Consider the following 21098-nt stretch of genomic DNA (forward strand, 5'->3'; position numbering starts at 1 on the left):
CCAAATCCAAGAACACATCAAAATGATCATCCATCATGATCAAGTAGGCTTCATTCCAGGGATGCAGGGATTGTTCAATATAAGAAAATCCATTGATGTAGCCCACTATATAAACAAACTCAAAGAAAAAAATCACATGATCATCCCATTAGATGCAGAAAAAGCATTTGACAAAATTCAACATCCCTTCACAGTAAAAATCTTGGAAAGAACATGAATTCAAGGCCCATACTTAAACATAGTAAAAACAATATTCAGCAAACCTATAGCCAACATCACACTAAATGGAGAGAAACTTGAATCATTCCCACTAAAATCAGGGACTAGACAAGGTTGCCCACTCTCTCCATAGTTATTTGATATATACTCTAAATTCTAGCCAGAGAATTTAGACAACTAAAAGAGATCAAGAGGATATAAATTGGAAAGGAAGAAGTCAAAATTTCACTATTTGCAGATACCATACTTAAGTGACCCCAAAATTTTCAACAGAGAACTACTAAACCTGATAAACAACTTCAGCAAAGTAGCTGGATATAAAATTAGCTCAAACATATCAGTAGCCTTCTTCTACTCAAAAGATAAACCGGTTAAAAAAGAAATTAGGGAAATGACACCCTTCAAAATAGTCACAAATGATATAAAATACCTTGATGTGACACTAAAGAAGCAAGTAAAGTATCTGTATGACAAGAAATTTAATCCTCTGAAGAAAGAAATTGAAGAAAATTTCAAAGGATGGAAATATCTCTCATGTTCATGGAATAGCAGGATTAACATAGTAATAATGGCCATTTTGCCAAAACCATTCTACAGATTCAATGAAATCCCCATCAAAATTCCAACTCAATTCCCCTAAGTGTCAGGAAGAAAAATTGGCAAATTCATTTGGAATGCTCTAGAAATTCTGACCTGCCTCTAATACCTCTCAGGCTCTAAGATGACAGGTATATATCACAACAGCAATTTTATGTGCTGCTGAGGTTGAATACCAGTGTTCCATATATTCTAGGCAAGGACTCTATCCACTGAAGTACATCTCATACCTTAGCTTCTTGTATATCAGTACATATTTAGTATTTTGATATTATTATGGTAGGTATGCTAGTATATACCTGTGTTTCCATGATTCAGAAATATTAATGGAGGTGAATCATAAATAGGTGGCATTTCTGTTTTACAGAGCAAGTTCAACCTCAGCCTGAGATATATAGCAAAATTTATCTTTATTTGAGGATATAATTAGAACATGTATTTTTCTATTCCTCTCTCCTAATCTTCCCATATATACTCACAATTCTCTTTCAAATTCTTAGCTCTTTCATTTACTGATCTCTGTCTCATATACTCCTAAATAAAACATGTTTGGCCAAATATAATGTTACATTTCTGTATGTTTGGATTTCTGTTGGTTTTTTGTCTTTTGTTCTTGGTGTAGTTGTGGTTTGTCTTGAGAAAAAGAATATGAAGTGTATAAATTGATGTTGGTCATAGGTATTGCAATTGACAGAGAAGCTCACCAAGCCTCACATTTCTGAAGGAGAAGACAAGTTCAGCATTCTTGGAAGAGACTGATTCTTACTAGCTTATTCCACTTATTCAACCATTACACAAATTAACTATGGCTGAGAAAGATTCAAAGTACCAACATTATCTGGCCTGTGCTGCTTGTGAGAGCAGAATGCTCACACAAATCTTGGTCCCAAGCTATAATCAAAAATAGACTCTATGTTTTCCAGGAGTGTATTAGGACTAATGTTTGTGAGGTGTAAACTCATGTAGTACTGAATACAGACTCTCTAGAGTTCCAACATTTCTTCGTGGTTCAAACACTTTCAAAACCATTTCTCAGCCTCTACAGATTAACCCCCCCCAAAATAGCAAAGTCTTTCCTGAAATATTTCACCCTAAACTGAACACAAAGGCTTTTCTATAGATATCATTACAATTGGGTAGTTAGGAAGATGGGATAATCTTTGAAGAATTCAGAGAAGGGAAGGAATATGATCAAAGATGTGGTGTAGTATCAGTAAAGACAGTCCTAGGCAGCCTCTATGTCCAGGAGTAATTGACCAACACAAATCAAAGTTAATGATTTTGCATGTATTTTGAATGTTTATGTTTTTGTTTGCCTGTTTCTGATTAACTTATTAATCATTTGGAATCAAGTTCACATTTATTCTAGGCTAGATACTAGAAGTCTACTAAAATAATTTTAAAAACAGGATAAAATGAATACTATATATGATCATGTAACTTTGAATAGACCACATATCCACTGACAAGCAAGGGGAAAATATGGGATTTGTTGAATAGAAATGAAGGAGTAAAGATATATAAGGACTTAGAGGGCAAGAAAGTTTTGAAAATATGAAATAGACCTTCAAAATGTACTGATAAGTCATAAATTATGATTCTGTCTCTGTTGTCTGAAAATTATATTTTATCATCTCTGGCATATTGTTCACACATGCCATCATAATTTCAATTGCAACAGATGTCGATGTATCCAATCTTCAGGTAAGTTTGGGTGTGTCCCCAATAGTGCTGCTAACTCTGCTTTGGGACTCAGAATTATTAATGAGCCTTATATGGACTAAGGCAGGCAGTGAATGCTGATCACATTCTTAGGTTTTGAATGCTCATTTTAAATGCACCAATTAATTCACCACCAAAACCTAATGAAAATGCAAATATAGTTTTCTGGATTTTGATTTATGCATATATTTTTGTAGTCAAGTACAGATACATATAGAGATGATCTAGCAAAGAGTTTCCCAACCATCTTAAGGTTGTAACTTTTTAATAAAGTTCCTTGTGTTGTTATGACTCTCAACCCTAAAATTATTTTTGATGTTATGCCATAACTGTAATTTTGTTATTGTTATGAATTATACTGTTAATATCTATGTTTTCTACTTGCCTTAGGAAACCTCTGTGAATAGGCTCTTTGGCTCCAAAGGAGGTTTTCATCTGAATAATACTCCTTTAAGACATTTGTGACAACAATTACTAGGGAGGTAACCAATTCCTAGCACTGCAATTTACAATTCACAATGTTAGGACCTCAATTTGTGCCTAATTTTATCTTTCATGTACATTTTAACTCTTACAGAAACAAACTATTTTAATATTTCCCAGTTTAGTTGGTAGGTTTTACCTCTGCCTTTTACAAAAATAAAGATTCCAAGGATTCTATACCAACCCATGTCATTTGCACCCATTGTAAATTAATTTTACATGCTTGACTTTTCTGGGATACATGCATGTCCTGTAAATAATTTTCTAAATTTGCAAAACATAAAAATATTAACATTATGCTAATTACACAAAATATCTTCATACAATGTATGACCATAAGAATAAAGAAACCTGAACCCACACACTTAAATTAACCATAGGGCTACAGGAATGACAAACTTTGTTTTACTTTTTAAAAATATATTGACATATGTTCTGAACAATTGTCAAAAAGTTCAGAATAAATCAGATACTAAAATAAAATATAATGCAGCTGTTCTACAGTGTGGTTAAATAAATTGATATCATTTTTTTATTAAACAAGTTAATGTTTGTTACAATTAAATGCATATGAGGTATTCACTCGGTAAGGTTTGAAATCTTCAGTCATTCTCTTTAAGTTATTCCAATTTCATGCCCTTGATTTTGTAAGTGAAGTTCTCCTTCTGCCTATCAGTGACTGAATTGATGAAAGTGGCTTCTGCCACTCTTCTGTTCCTTATACCACTTTGGCACCATGGGTACCCTACCCTTAGATTACTTCTACCCTGGTCTATCTATACATTTCTTCTCCAAAGAAGTTTTTGTTATCTACTGTAGAAGATTTCTATAGAGCAGATGTGCAGAACAATGCATAAAATTCACAAGGCATCATTATATAAACAACAATAGCATCAGAGAGATGATAAAATTCATGAAGCATTTTGAAAGTCTTTTTGCACCTTTTATAAGCCAGTTCCATAGTGTTCCCAAGTAATGAAATGCTAACATCAACTAAAAAGCAAGAGTACTGTTTCCTAACCAAGTAATCCTTAACATATCAGTGTAGAATGTGATATAATGTGTGGAGAGCCGCAGCAGCCACCCTAAATATGGTGCCTGGCCTCCGGCCAGAGCAGAGAGCTTTGCAATAAACAAGTCCTTATTTGGAAAAGTTGAGTGCCTCCAGTTTGTGATGCAACTGGCATGATTTCCTGCAGCCTATTATGCTTCGCCGCGTAGCCAATGCTGATTGGGACCAGGGAAAGTATTTAACCCGTGAATTCTGGGGGCTAGGAAAAGGGATGAAAGAATGATTCTGTAGTACAAGGTTCCTGAATAAACTGCTTGGAGAAGAGTTCGTGGTCGCCTCCTTATTTCCACTGGTTGGTGAGGCAGCAACAATTGGTGGCCCATAAGGGGACATCTTCTATAGCTCAGAACTCCTTGCAGACAGGGCAGTCGACTGGTAAGTTCCCAGATTAGGTGGGACAAAAGGGAATGACCTCGGTAAAGAGGCAATAAGATCTCTGGAGTGGAGCAATAAAGTCCCGTTAAGGGCAAATCAAAAGTGATAGTATGGGGAACTCGCAAACTTGTCCCATGTTTGTTGCTCTTAAGGAGCTATTAAAAGCAAAAAAGACAGAATTGAAGAGAGGAACCCTAGAAAGATTTCTGTCAGAGATAGATATTGCTGCCCCTTAGTTTGCAGTGTCAGGTCATCTGATGCTGCCCAGCTGGGAAGAATTAGGTAGAGATCTGGATTTCGCCTGGGAGGAAGGAACCTTAAAAGGTGGAGTGCGACCAATCTGTAAACTGATTAGGAGCTGCCTGGAGAATAAAGTGTGTTCTAAAGCAGTAGAGAAGGGACAGGAAGCGTTAGAACAGCTGAAGGAAGAGAGGTCAGCAAAGTCTGAGAAAGATCAGACTGATGAAAGTGGCTCAGACTCTGAAGGGGAACTTGAGAAGTTAGTACAGAAAATGGAGAAGTCCACCATTAGGGTGGAGCCCACAGCCCCAGAGCTACCTGTATCCTTACCTCCCCCCTATAACACTGCCACTTATGGTACTTCCTTTTGTCTGGAAGTTTGGTGGGAAGCTAGGGGTCAGCATTGCTTCCCTGTGTATCAAGATGCCCAAGGGCAAAGGTTTCATGAACCATTGGATTTTAAAGTCATAAAGAACTTGGCTGAGTCAATCCACACTTATGGTATAACTGTTGCATTTACTGTTTCCAAGTTAGAGTCTCTTTACAGATATTGCATGACTCCTTCTGATTGGATGAGCACCGTGAGAGCTTGCCTCTCATCAGGTCAATATCTGGACTGGAAAACCTTTTTAATAGAATATACCAATGAACAGGCTGCTGCTAATCGAGCAGCTGGTAATCCTGCCTGGGATTTGGATATGCTCTTGGTACAGGGCAGGTTTGCACAGCAGCAACCTGGATATCCACTGCAGGTGTATAAGCAAGTTAATATGCTTGCTACAAGAGCATGGAAGTCATTGCCTAACAAGGGAGAAGTTGCAGGAAATTTGACTAAAATTATTCAGGGAGAAGTTGCAGGAAATTTGACTAAAATTATTCAGGGACCCATGGAACCCTTTTCAGACTTTGTGGCTAGAATGGTAGAAGCAGCTGGAAGGATCTTCGGAGACCTGGATGCGGCCATGCTGCTGATTAAGCAATTAGTTTATGAGCATACCAAGGGATGCAAGGCTGCCATAACTCCCTACAAACATAAAGGACTTGAGGCTTAGATGAAAGTATGTAGGGAAATGGGGGTTTCATTAACTAATGCAGGCCTTGCCACTGCGCTTATGCAGATAATGCAAAGTAACAAGCAGAACCTGGGTACATGCTTTCAGTGTGGACAACTGGGACACCTTAAAAGGCAATGTCCCAATAGAGGAAGAACAGCAGAAACAGGAGCTACGCAGGACCGCCCAAAACAACCTGGATTGTATCCAAGATGTAAAAAGGGAAATCATTAGGCCAATGAATGCAGATCAGTGAAAGATATTAATTGACAGCCATTTACTACAGGCTATGGTGGAGCCAGGTCAAAAAACAGGCAGCAAGGCCCTCGCCCACAGGGCCTGCAAATATATGGGGCAATGGAGAGCAAGCCAGAGGGGAATTGGCCAACGTGTGGCATCCCAACCAGCATGGAGAGCCACTAAGGGGAGCACAGGATTGGGAGGGAGCACCTCTGCTCTGCCACCAGACTTGTACTAACCCCTCAGGTGGGCGTTCAGTTAATAGAAACAGATTTCCAAGGTCCATTCCCTAAGGGAACAGTGGGGTTACTAATTGGCCGTTCATCATCAGCATTAAAGGGATTAGTTATTCATCCTGGTGTCATAGATCCTGATTATACTGGAGTTGTTAAAATTATGATTTCCTCCCCCGGAGGGATTGTTTCCATCTCCCCTGGAGATAGATTAGCTCAGGTTCTTATTCTTCCCAGTTGTCATGAAATGTTTCCATCACAAGATAAAGAACGAAGAAAAGGAGGGTTTGGTTCTACAGGATCAGATGGAGCCTTTGTAAGCTTACACCTGGATCAACGCCCTCTTTTGGAGATAAGAGTAGATGGAAAGAAAATTTTAGGGCTTCTTGATAGTGTCGCTGATAGAAGCATTATAGTAAAGAAGGATTGGCCCAAGGGATGGCCTCTTCAAGAGTCCTCTCAAACTCTCCAAGGATTAGGTTATGCAAAAAACCCCACCATGAGTGCAAGAGAATTGCCCTGGGAAGATGAAGAGGGACATTCAGGAAAAATCCAGCCGTTTGTACTTGAACTTCCAATATCATTATGGGGACAAGATATATTAACAGAAATGGGATTTACATTAACTAATGAAGGAAATTATAGAGACTTCTCGTGGTATTATGCAGGCCATGGGATATCATCCTTCCTTTGGCCTAGGGAAGTATTTGCAAGGTCGAAAGTCCCCCATTGTTGCTCAGCCGCGTGAAGGGAGGCAGGGGCTGGGATTTTCCTAGGGGCCTCTGAGGAAGGTATACCCATCACTTGGAAGACAGAGGAACAAGTGTGGGTTCCTCAGTGGCCTTTGTCCTCTGAAAAATTGATGGCTGCAGCTCACCTTGTATAAGAACAGCTTGAATTGGGGCATATCAAACCCTTGGTTTCACCATGGAATACCCCTATTTTTGTAATAAAGAAAAAGTCAGGAAAATGGCAATTGTTGCATGATTTAAGAGCTATTAATAGACAAATGGAGATCATGGGGCCAGTTCAAAGAGGACTGCAATTATTATCAGCCCTGCCAAGGAGATGGCCTATAATTGTAATTGATATTAAGGATTATTTCTTTTCTATAACTTCATGTGATGAAGATAGTGTTAGATTTGCATTTACCTTACCCTCTGTTAATCATGAAGAGCCTGAAAAAAGATTTCAATGGGTGGTTTTACCCCAGGGTATGGCCAATAGTCCCATCATGTGTCAATTATATGTAGCCCATGCCCTTAAACCGATTAGAGAAAAGTATCCTGATGTTAGATGCATTCATTATATGGACGATATCTTGGTAGCAGCAAATTATGATTCTAGGTTGAATGCAGCTTACACAGAATTAGTGAAGGAGTTAGAACAGGCAAGTTTATTTATAGCTCCTGAGAAGGTTCAAAAGGAAAAAGTAATAGCCTATTTAGGGAAGAAAATATTTTCTCAAAAAAATTGTTCCACAGAAAATTTCCTTAAGACTTGATAAACTTTCCACATTTAATGATTTTCAAAAATTAATGGGAGATATTCAATGGATAAGAGCATATTTGAGAATCCCCAATGTGCAATTAAGGCCTTTATATGACATTATGCTTGGAAATCCTGATTTGAATTCTACTCGACAATTAACTGATGAGGCACAAGAAGCATTGAAGAGGGTGGAGGAGAAATTGGAACATGCCTTTTTGTCACGGCGCTCCCTTGTTGAAAAGATCTCGTTATGCATTTTAGCAACTGAGAGTCAACCTACAGGGGTTCTATGGCAAGGTGCTCCTCTGTTGTGGATCCATCCCAAAAGTGCTATTAGTAGGACTGTAGAACATTATCCCTCTGCAGTAGCCTTATTAGCCTTGCCAAATATTCAACAATGTTGTCAGTATTTTGGGTGTGAGCCATATATAATTATCACTCCCTATAATGCCAAACAGGTAGAGGTGTTAATTGCTACAATTGATGATTGGACAATTTTGAAATGTTCATATTCAGGAGACTTTGATAATCATTTTCCTAAGGATCCCTTGCTGTGCTTTATAAAGGAGCATCCTTTATAAACCTTTATAAAATTGTTTTTCCTAAAATTACCCAGAAAAGTCCCATTGCAGGAGCTGTAACTATTTTTACAGATGGATCCAAAAATGGATGTGGAGCTTATGTTATAGAGGGAAAGGATCCTATAATTAGGCAATTTACACCAGGATCTCCTCAAATTATTGAGTTGAAAATTGTAATTGAGGTTTTTAGAGAAATGAAGGAGAGTTTTAATTTATTATCTGATTCACAATATGTGGTTAATTTATTGAAAGGTTTAGAGTTGGAAGGAAAAAAAAGTTAATAGCCCAATAAGCCATTTATTAGGACAATTACAGGATTTGATTAAAGAAAGAAAGTTTCCCTTTTTTGTGCAGTATATTCGGGGACATACTGGATTACCTGGATCTGTTTATGAAGGAAACGTTGTGGCCGATAAAGCAACCAAGGCTTTGTTTATTTTTATGGCTACTAATATTCAAAGAGCTAAAGATTTTCATGAGCAATTTCATGTTAATGCGAAAACCTTACAAATGAAATTTGCAGTTACCAGAGCAGAAGCAAGAGATATTGTGAAGTCATGCGGCCACTGTGCCCCTTTTATACCTCAACCATGTTTAGGGATTAATCCCTGAGGGCTCTGTCCCCTTCATGTTTGGCAGATGGATGTGACGCATATACCTGAATTTGGAAAACTAAAATACGTGCATGTTTCTGTAGATACTTGCTCTGGAATCACCTTTGCTTCCCCTATGGCAGGAGAAAAGGCCAGACATGTTAAAACCCATTGCTTTGAGGCTTGTGGCACATGGGGAACACCTAAGCAGTTAAAGACAGATAATAGCCCAGCATATACTGCATCTTCCTTAGTGTCCTTTTGTAAACAAATGCATATTGATTTAATCCATGGATTACCCTACAATCCACAGGGGCAAGGGATAGTGGAAAGAGCTCATAGGACCTTAAAAGAATGCTTATTAAAACCAAAAGGGGGAATAAGCTATGGCCTTACCCTGAGAGAAAAGATATCTATTGCTCTCCTTACTCTTAATTTTTTTCAATTGGATAATGAAGGAAAATTGGCCACAGAACAGCATGTATCTGCCTCTTCCACTTCTTAGGGTTTTGTGCAATGGAAGGATAATTTGACAGGTTCATGGCATGGCTCAGATCCAGTATTGATGTGGGCGAGAGGTTCTGTTTGTATGTTTCTGCAGGACCACCGAGATCCCATTTGGATTCCTGAACGGCTTATGAGGAAAAGCGCCCCACCTCAAGATAAAGTGGTTCATGCTATTGCTGATGCACCTGCCGATTCTGGTGCAAGTTGAGCCACGATGAGGAATTCTATCAGTGTTCCCAAAGCCTCTGCCTTTGAGATATTCAGCTCAAGTGTTTCCTCAATTTTTTAATACCAATAGTAGTTTGCAGTTGCCCTATTTACCATTTGGTAGGGAAAGTAGCCCTTTTTAAGGTAATTTTAGTGTATATTTAGAAGGTAGTTTATGCTTTCAGCTTGTTGTGAAAACTAGTTGTAAAAGTGTGTGATGATGTATAATCAAACCGCAGCATGATTTGAACCCCTTCATAACTTTAATCATGAAGCCCCCACTAATAGAACTTGTCTAGACAATTGTCGATGTATCTTACTGGTCTAGAGAAATGGATCATCTGTAGCAGGATCTTCGCATAGCCATAGTCCACATGAATTCCACCAGAGTTGACCTGTCCCTTGCTAGTGGATTGACATCCTGGGTCTCTCATGCTATAAATCATCTGAAAGAGTGGGCGGGTATTGGAACCGTGGGTGCTTTACTGGTCCTTGTCAGTATATTGGCATTGTGAAGCATCTACAGTATGCGGGTCTGGCAGCAATGACAGGCTGCCTTGGTAGTGCAAGCATTTGCAGCCCTGGATGCAGGACAATCTCCACAGGCTTGGTTAATTATCCTAAATAAATAGTGTATGCTCTTCTTCATGCTCAGGATGCGAGGCTAAGCACTGTACTAGAGATCAACTTCTAGTGGTCTCCTGGAGAGCACGTCTGATTGCATGTGAGTTGATGCCCCAGGTCCCACCTCCTGGAAAAAGGCATAGGGCGGGCATGTCACCAACTTGGCTGGCCACCAGGTTGTAGGGCCATTGCAATATTCTTTTCATGGTTACTGGAAATCCGACCTCTACTCTTGTCTGTTGCATTTAAAATAAAAAGGGGGAACTGTGGAGAGCTGTAGTTGCCACCTTAAATATGGCACCTGGCCTCCGGCCAGAGCAGAGAGCATCGCAATAAACAAGTCTTTATTTGGAAAAGTTGAGTGCATCCAGTTTGTGATGCAAGCTGGCATGATTTCCTGCAGCCTATTATGCTTCACCGCATAGGCGATGCTGATTGGGACCAGGGAAAGTATTTAACCCGTGAGTTCTGGGGACTAGGAGGAGGGATGAATGAATGATTCTGTAGTACAAGGTTCCTGAATAAACTGCTTGGAGAAGAGTTCATGGTTGCCTCCTTATTTCCACTGGTCGGTGAGGTGGCGACAAGAATGCCCATGAGGCACTAACTTGGCTAGATGTGCAGTGTCCTCAGTTATTCTCAGAGCTATTAGACTTCCATTCCTAAGCTCTTTACTGGAGCTCTCTTCTTTTCCTATTAGTGATTAAACTGATAGATCTGGCTTCCGCTGCTCTCCCATTTTCTTCACTTCTCTTGTACATTAAGCACTTTCAGCTTATCAAACCTCTAGACTTGCCTACAAAGTTTGATTTCTCAGGAAGAAAAGAAGCATTGTTTTCTTATAACAAATAATGGCCTTGCAAATAACTATATTTCAAGCAATTAATCTGGCTATTTGGATGATCCTTGAAACTGATACTTCTTTCTCCACCACTTCAATATCACTTCCTAAATAAGGATGATGTTAGGCCTCTCCTTGTTGAAAATCACCTGTTTTCCACATAGGTGCTACTTGTTCAAAACCTAAACCCTTCATCTCATGATGATGTAGTTATTGCATTAGGAAAGTGAAAATATTAATAAGCAGTAAAATGCAGATTGTAGTGCAAAGTGACACCATAATGAGCTTATATACAAAAGGATAGAAGTTTACCCTCCTATGTTCTTTATAATTGCTGCATTTTATGAATCATGTTTCAGTTTTAAAGTCTCCCAAAATATCATTAGCACAGATTTTGACTATCTTTTAGTTTTTGTTTCCTGGAGAAATTTATGCTTAATAAAAATATTGCCACCTCCCCCACACACATAACTGTTGCTTAACATTCTATTTTATTCAATTATATCTGCCAAGAGAATTCCAAATTTAGAAATATATTGCTCCATGGAATGTCTCAGGAAAGTCAGCCAATATACCTCTAAGTTGGTATAAAGGTGCTGACTCAATCCAGTTAATTTTACATATCTATTGCAGACTACACTATTGACTTCAATAATCTAGGAGTCACAAATTTCTTTACTTAAATTACTTTTATCAGCCATACCTGTCACTTCGCTATTGTTCTCTACTCTATGATATCCAGGGGAAACAGTGCTGTTGATGAGCAAGTGTCTTTAATGGCTGATAGGAATCAGGACCTGGTTTTCATTACTGCAGCATACATCTAAATGTGAGTAGTGTTGTTATATTGTTCAGTTTCTCAGTTTTCAAAACTCACACAAGTTATTTCTTCCACATTTCCCACAGGCAAAGCAGGCAGTCTGTTTGACATTTTTTTCTGCTTGGTTAAAACATTTTTGTTAATAGTTCCAATTTCAATTTTAACGATGTTTGAATATATTTGTCTGTGTAACTTGACCACAGTTAAGACTAATATATACATAGTAGCTCAGTGATTTCTCTTTTATCTATGACAATTTGGGACTTAAATCATGTTTATTTTTCCTAAGTCATGCTCTTTCTTATTGATTTCTGATTTGGGGGGAGTACCAAGCAGTGCTCTTTTTTTTTTTCTTTTAATACAGGCTCTCTCATATTTTTCTTCAATTGTAAAAGTGAAAAACAGCTAACACCTCCATTGCTCCTCTTTATCCAATTCACCTGTAATGTCCATAGGAATACCAATCCAAGAAGCATATGTCTAGTATTATATTCTCACACATATCTAAATTTATATGAATAGTACCCTTTATCACAAGGGGACAGATACAGATCATTTATTCTGTTGCCTGTATAGCAATTTAGTGATACTACTTGCCTTATGTGATAACTCCCAGTTCTTCCATTAGGACTGCTACTGCATAAAGCATAGAAATAAGACTACTGACATTTTGATTTAACCTAGAGACATTCCTGTATCTTGAGTTTACATTATTGACATCTCTTGGTATCCTAGGACTTGCCATGCTACTGATATCACCCCCCCTGAACAGAGTAGGAAAACGCAACCATAGAAAGTTTTCTTGAAATATCTACTGCTTCAATCAATGGTGCTTAATTTTCTGCTTCATTCTTCACTTGAAGAAATATATAATCCTCTTCACAAATACCCATTTCTCAGTTTTGTCATTGCCACCCAGTTACTTGAATGTTACTAAGATTCCTTCTCTCAGTGGGAGATATGTCTAAATCATCCCCCTAAGTTTTACTGTTTACATCTACTGTCCCATTGGCAAATCATTTTGCAATTCCAAACAAATTGCTCTGATAAACAAATGAGACTCTTGGCTACTTTCTGAAGGTTGGGAAAACCAATACAAAGTATAAAGCAGTTTGAATAAAAGAAGAACCCATAGTTCTATGGAGTAGCACTATTAGGAAGTGTGACCTTGTTAGAATAAATTATACTACTTTTGTTGGCTTTGAAACTTTAGAAGCTAAAACTAGGCCTACTGGCTCACTGTCTCTTCCTGCTCTTAGAGATCCAGATGTAAGTTTCTACAGCCATCTCTCCAGAATTATGTCTTTCTGCATGCAGTCATGTTCCTGACCATGATAATAGTGGACTAAACCTCTAAGCTGTAAGCCAACTCCAGTTTAATATTTTCCTTTACAAAACAAATAGAAACACTAAGACAAAAGCCAAAACACAAAATATTTTAATGAAGGTATGATATATTTTCAATAGCTGCATGTATGGATTTTACATCTATTAGATTCCCTAATTGTGTGTGTGTGCATACATACATGTATACATGCATACATACATTGTGCATATAGATAGATAGATGGATAGATAGATGATAGATAGATATAAATCACATATCATACAACATTGGATATTACATAATATATTATTTATGACATATCACATATCACCTGTCAGGTACCATATATTAATCACAAATCATATGACATATAATCATATCATACATCACATATCATGTATCATTCATCATCCATCATGCATCCTGCATCATATATCATATCATATAGCATGCATCATGCATCATATATTATATAACATATATAATGTTACATTTATACCAAACCTCTCTGAATCTATATTAATTGAGGAATGATTTGCCTATAGTAGAATGGAGGGAGATGTTTGATACTAAAGTAAGGGTCTCTTGACTTTGCTTGCTCTTCTTTTTGGCTATTAAAATAGTCAGTAAGCCATGTTGTAATGATACTTCACAAGCTAACACAGCTAAACTGTTCAAGATATTCCATTTGGACAGGTAAATTTATTTTTCCCTTGGACAGACTGTTCAACTGCTGGAGAAGGCATCTAGGACCACACTACTGTTCCTTCTGTAGGATCATTTAGTCTTCTTCCTCCCTAGTTCTATGTTGTTCTCTGTGTTCCTCCAGGTACTACAATTGTAACTGGAATTCAGCAAGTGCCTGTGCTGGTACACTATTATCTCCACAATAGTAATGGAACAAAAGGAGCACAGAGGCCTTTCATATATTTTGTCTCACACTTAAGATCCCCATAACTTTCTAGTAAGTCCCATAAGAATTTCTTACAGTATTAAGGTGGTAAAGAGAATGATTTTGTTTTTCAAATATGTATATAGCCTTCTCCTTTCCACCATGATATGTTAATGTAAATACAACAGCTACTAGTAACACAAACTTTCTATATTAACCTCATGATTTAGTCAATTGTCTCATATATTAATGATTGCCAATGAACCTTATCAAGAAATTAACGGCCTCAAAGTTTAAAAACACATATGACTGTTTTTACACATATCTTTGGGGATTGATGAAGAGAAATGCCATGGACAGGAAGAAAATATATTCCTGATAGCTAAAAAATATCCAACTACCCATGGCTGGAGTGATCATGGTCTCTAGATGGGAAGCTACCATGACAAATTGCTGATAAAGTATGATTTTGTATTCTAAATATTTCTCATTATATCTACAGTTAAATTTAGCCCTAACTCTCAGCAAACAAAAAAAAAAAAACAATAATTTTGCAGCACACAAAGCCCATTACAGAGTTACACAACTGGTCAAAATGCAAATAACGATTTTTCTCTCTGGTGACTAAGGCAGGACTAGCCAGGAGCTCACAGGCAGCAGAAGTTGCAAAGCAGCTGGGACAGGGTCCTTCCTGCCTTCATCTGTACCCAGGAAGTAGGGTTTCTCTCCAGCCCTCTGTACACCATTCGTGCTAGGGAGAGCTTATCTCCACAGAGTGCTCTGACCACAGGATTTAGGTGAGATCATCATTTTTCTCTCCAGTGAGTCTAAGGTGGTAGCACCTAGGAGCACACAGGCCACAGAAGCAGCAGAGCAGCTTGGATAGCATCCTTCCTGCATGGATCTGCATCCAGGATGTTGGGCTGTTCTGCAGCCCTCTGTGCATGGGTCTTGGTAGGAAAGAGCTGGTCTCCCAAGAGTGCTGACACAGGCTTACAGACCCACAGGAGGAACAAGTTACAGCAAGAGACAGCAAGAACATTTAACACCAGAGATTACCAGATGGCAATATGCAAACACAAGAAACTTACCAACAGAAACAAAAGCTACTTGGCATCATCAGAACCCAGTACGCCTACCACAGCAAGTCCTGGATATTCCAACACACCAGAAAAGCAAGATTAGGAGTTAAAGTCATATATCATGATGCTGATAAAGGAATTTAAGAAGGACATAAATAATTCACTTAAAGAAATACAGGAGAATACAAGTAAAAAATGTTGAAGCCCTTAAAGAGGAAACATAAACATCCCTTAGAGAATTACAGGAGAACATGAGTAAAAAAGTAAAAGCCCTTAAATAGGAAAGACAAAAACCCTTAAAGTGTTACAGGAAAACAAAAACAAGCAGGTGAAGGAATTGAACAACAACAACAAAAAAATCCAGGATCTCAAATGGAAGTAGAAACAATGAAGAAACAACAAAGGGAGACAACTCTGGACATGTAAAACCTAGGAAATAAGTCAGAAGCCATAGATGTAAGCATCACCAACAGAATACAAGAGATTAAAGAGCAAATCTCAGGCACAGAAGAAACTATAGAAAACATTTACACAACAATCAAAGAAAATCAAAATACAAAAAAGTAACTAACCCAAAACATCCAGGAAATCCAGGACACAATGAGAAGACCAAACATAAGGATAATGGGTATAGAAGAGAGTGAAGATTTCCATCTTAAAGGACCAGGAAATATCATCAACAAAATTATAGAAGAAAACTTGCCTAAGGTAAAGAAAGAGACACCATGAATATACAGAAAGCCTAAAGAACTCCCAACAGTTTGGACCAGAAAAGAAATTCCTCCTGTCACATAATAATTAAAACACCAAATATACAACAACAACAATAACAACAACAACAAAGAATATTAAAAGCAGTAAGGGAAAAGGTCAAGTAACATATAAAGGCAGACCTATCAGAATTACACCAGAATTCTCTCTAGAGACTATGAAAGCTCTTGGTCAGATGTCATCCATAAGCTAAGAGAACACAAATACCAGCCCATGCTACTATACCCAGCAAAACTCTCAATTACAGTGGATGGAGAAACCAAGGTATTTCATGAAAAAATCAAATTTACATAATATCTCTCCACAAATCCAGCCCTTCAAAGGATAATGAATTGAAAATTTAAACACTAGGAGGTAAATAATATCCTAGAAAAGGCAAGAAATTAATCTTTCAACAAAACTAAAAGAGATAGCCAAATGAACAGAATTTCTATGCTAACACAAACATAACAGGAAGAAACAATCACTTTCCTTAATTTCTCTTAATATAAATGGACTTAATTCCTCAATAAAAAGATGCAGACTAACAGACTGGTTACAGAAACAGGATCCAAGATTTTCCTACATACAGGAAACCCACCTTAGTGACATAGATACTACCTCAGAGTAAAAGGCTGGGAAACAATTATCCAAGCACATGGTCCCAAGAAACAAGCTGGAGTAGCCATTTAAATGTCAAATAAAATAAATTTGCAATATAAAGTTATCAAAAATGATAAGAAGGGACACTTCATACTCATCAAATATAAAATCTACCAAGATTAACTCTCAATTCCGAACATATATGTTCCAAATGCAAGGGCATCCACGTTAATAAAAGAAACTTTACTAAAGCTCAAAGCAAACATTGTACCACACAATAATAGTTGTAGACTTCAACAACCTACTCTCATCAATGGACAGATCATGGAAATAGAAATTAAACAGAGACACAGTGAAACTTACAGAAGTTATGAGAGAAATAGATTTAACAGATATCTATAGAACATTTTATCCTAAAACAAAAGGATATACCTTCTCAGAACCTCATGGTACCTTCCCCAAAATTTACCATGTAATCTGTCACAAAACAGGCTTTAACACATACAAGAAGACTGAAATAATCCCATGCTTCATACCAGGTTACCAGGGACTAAGGTTGGTCCTCAATAACATAAACAATAGAAAACCCACATACACAAGGAAGCTGAACAACACTTTATACAAGGATAACTTGGTGAAGGAATAAATAAATAAAGAAATTAAAGACTTTTTAGAGTTTAATGAAAATGAAGTCACAACATATTCAATCTTATGGGACACAATGAAAGTGGTCCTAAGAGGAAAACTCATAGCTCTGAGTGCCTGCAAAAATAAAGTGGAGAGAGTGTACACCAGCAGCTTGACAGCACATCTGAAATCTTTAAACCAAAAAGAAGCAAATTCACACAAGAGATATAGACAGCAGAAAATAATCAAACTCAGGACTGAAATCTACCAAGTATAAACAATAAAGCTTGATATAAATTACACTTTTTATAAATGATTCAAGACTCTAGGAATGAGACAGGGAAGAGTCATCTAAAAGTAGAATGAATAGCTGCAGATGCAAGAACTTATTCTATACAAGGAAACAGGAGCAAGTGACTTATGAAAACCATTATGAATGTCAGCAAGACCCTGCCTTTGTCTCATTCAGGTCTAAAGCAATATTATTTCTCTGATGAGCAGCGTGAAATCAGACACTGGATAGACTGGAACTACATGAGAGTCAGATACAAGCCAGGATCCTTACTGGTAAAATCCCTATATTTAGGGACTCTTATTAGCTCTGACTTTTCTATGATTTGTGGAGTGTGTACATACATAGAGAGAATGCATTAAAGATGATTCAGCAGAAAGATTTCAATCCAAAATATATGGAAATGAGAATGTGTTGTTAACCTAGGAGTTTGCCATCAAACTTGTTTCACCTATCTATCTATAGTCTGTTTCAGTAGAAGAAGAGAACATAAATCATAAAGTCTTGAAAAAAATGTAATTTACTCAGGGATGTAGCTCCAATTAGCAATAGAAAAAAATACAACCAGTGGTATCTGGGGGATACACATATATCTGACTTATGAATAGATGTGATCTAGAAACATGTAGGCCTCCATTACTGGTCTTGACCTTTCAGATCATGATTTTGTTTGCTAAGTTCAACTTTCTTAGGTTTTTTTGTGATATGACTTTGTTAGTTTTCCTAATAAGCATTAATTATAACACTAAATAACATTTTTTGTTTATCAGAATGTCCTACAGAAATCTTGCATTGTGAAAAAAATATTTTCAAGTCTTGATCCAGAAATGTATCCAATTAGCATAGTATCTCACAGTGTCATAATGATATAGAGAAAACTTTTTCACTAATTAATTTATTTACTTTATATTTTAATATCACCCCCAATATTTTCCCACTTCTCCTTTGAAAAGATGGAGGACAGGCCCCTGGCACATGAATTCACTGCAGGACTAGGTACTTCCTTTCCAACTGTGGCCAAACATGCTACCCCAGTTAGGAGAATGGAATCTACATGCAGACAACATATTCAGGTTGAATCCCCATTCCAGTTGTTGTAGATCCCACATGAATAACAAACTACACATTTGCATATATAGGGAGAAGCTTAAGTCCACTCCATGCTTGAATTTTGGTCTATGGTACAGTCTCTAAGAGCCCCCAAGTGTCCAAGTTAATTGACTCAATTTGTCTTCCTGTGGAGTCCCTATCATCTTTGGATGTCTTAATACTTCCCCTGACTCTTCCATAATACTCCCTGAGCTACAGCTAATCTATAGCCATAGTTCTCTATATCTGTTGCTATTGACTTTTGAGTAGAGTCTTTCAGAAGACAGTTATGCTAGGATCATGACTGTAAGCATACCAGAGTTTCATGGACTTGTTCTTGCTCATGGGATGGATCTCAGGTTGGTCCAGTCCTTGGTTGGCTTTTCTCTTCTTTTCTGTTCCATGTTTGTCCATGCACATCTTGTACATATTTTATGTCAAATATTTTTCTTTGGGTGGGTTGGTGTCCTTACACCACATACACACTGAGACTCCTACCTAACTACAAAGGATGCTACTTCAGTTTTCATAATCCCTGCTGCTAGGATTTACACCTAGACTCACCCCAATATACTCCCTGGGGCCAACCCTATTCCAGGAGTGTGGCACATATAGACACAACCTAAGAGGAATTTCATATAGAAAATAAAGGATTAGAAAATATGCATATATGCAACGATTGTTATTACATGTAATTATGTGACTTTTTGGTACTGCATATGGGTTTTTGCAAATTGACAGCATAAGACAATGTATATTATTGTTCCTTAGGTGAAGTTCAGCTTCATGAAATATTTCATCCAATACAAATATATGAATGGTTTTAAAAATCCACTGCATTACTTAAACCAGCATTCCTTTCCTAATACCATTATCTCTATTATATCCATTTTTATATTCTTTCTTTCTTCATAACAATGAAATATATATAAGACAACTGTCTGTGTGTGAATATGGGACTGCATACTAAAGCATGATTAGCTTTTCAGAGACAGCATCTCTGAGACATCCCTGTTTCTACTTCTCTATCTGCTCATTGAATGTGAATAGCCACTGTGAAGCATTTTGATAATGAGTTCTGTCTCAAGGCATACTAGATTTTGGCTGAATGGATATAGTATAAAAAATTGAATGCCATTCCAGATGTTAGATATTCATGAGCACAACTATACTTCAATAGCTATCAAATCCTGGTTTGATGCAGATATATTTTATATGTGACTCAATTAAGATAATGTTTCTCTTATGACTGGAATATGTCAAGCAGTAAAGCCTAACTGGGCAGAAATTTCAAATAGTTTTTCTGTTTCCCTTTCACATATATTCAACAATATCTCTACCAGAGAACTTATACAGCTAATAAGCAATTTTAGTAAAGTGCCTGGGTATAAAATCTGTAGCCTTCTTTATACAAATAATAAATGAGTGAAGAAAAAATAGGGAAACAACACTCTTCACAAAAGTCACAAGTATTATAAAATACCTAAAAGGTACCTTTAAATAAATAAGTGAAAGATCTATATGACAAGAACTTCAAATTTCTCAAGAAAGAAACCAAAGTAGGCCTCAGAAAACAGAAAGATCTCCCATGCTCATGGATTGGTATTATAAATATACTAAAAAATGGCCATCCTGCCAAAAAGTATTCTACAGATTCAACACAATCCCCATCAAACTTCCACCACAATCCTTTACAAACATGGAAAGAGAAATTCTCAAGTTCATATTGAAAACAAACAAACAAAAAACAAGGAGAGCAAAAACAATTCTATTTTTATTAGCTATTTTCTTTATTTACATTTCAGATTACATCTCCTTTCCAAATTTCCCCTCTGAGAAGAAAAAAAATCCTGTTCCCTCCCCCCTCCCCTGATAACCAACCAACTCTCTCCCACTTCCTGGCCCTGGTATTCCCCTACAATGGGACATAGAACCTTCACAAGACCAAGTGCCTCTCCTCCCATTGATGACCTACTATGCCATCTTCTGCTATACATATACTGCTAGAGCCATTAGTCTCACTATGCATACTCTTTGATTGGTGGTTTAGTCCCTGGGAGCTCTGAGGGTACTAGTTAGTTCATATTTTTGTTTGTCTTAAGGGGCTGGAAACTCTTCAGATCCTTGGGTCCTTTCTCTAGCTCCTTCAGTGGGGACTCTGTGCTCAGTCCAATGGATGGCTGTGAGCCTCTACTTCTGTATTAGTCGGGCACTGACAGAGCCTCTCAGGAGACAGCTCTATCAGGTTCCTGCTAGCCAGCACTTGCTGGCATCCACAATAGTGTCTGGATTTGCATGTGAATCTTTTATGTCATCAGATATTTAATTGTAAGCATCTGCAGCAGCTTTAGCTGGAAGTTTGTGAGTGAAAAGAAACACTTGAAAAATCATGTGCATGTAACAAAATGTACAGACTGAAATCCTCATCATAAAAATACAGCTTCAAGTCATATTTCATAAACCTCTGGATATGTTCTTGTAAGTTAGCCCTCACTTCTGTTGAAAGTGATGTTCATACTTTCTTCATTATTTTTTGATA

This window comes from Mastomys coucha, unplaced genomic scaffold (assembly GCF_008632895.1).
Source record: "Mastomys coucha isolate ucsf_1 unplaced genomic scaffold, UCSF_Mcou_1 pScaffold21, whole genome shotgun sequence".
NCBI classification, from domain to species: Eukaryota; Metazoa; Chordata; class Mammalia; order Rodentia; family Muridae; genus Mastomys; species Mastomys coucha.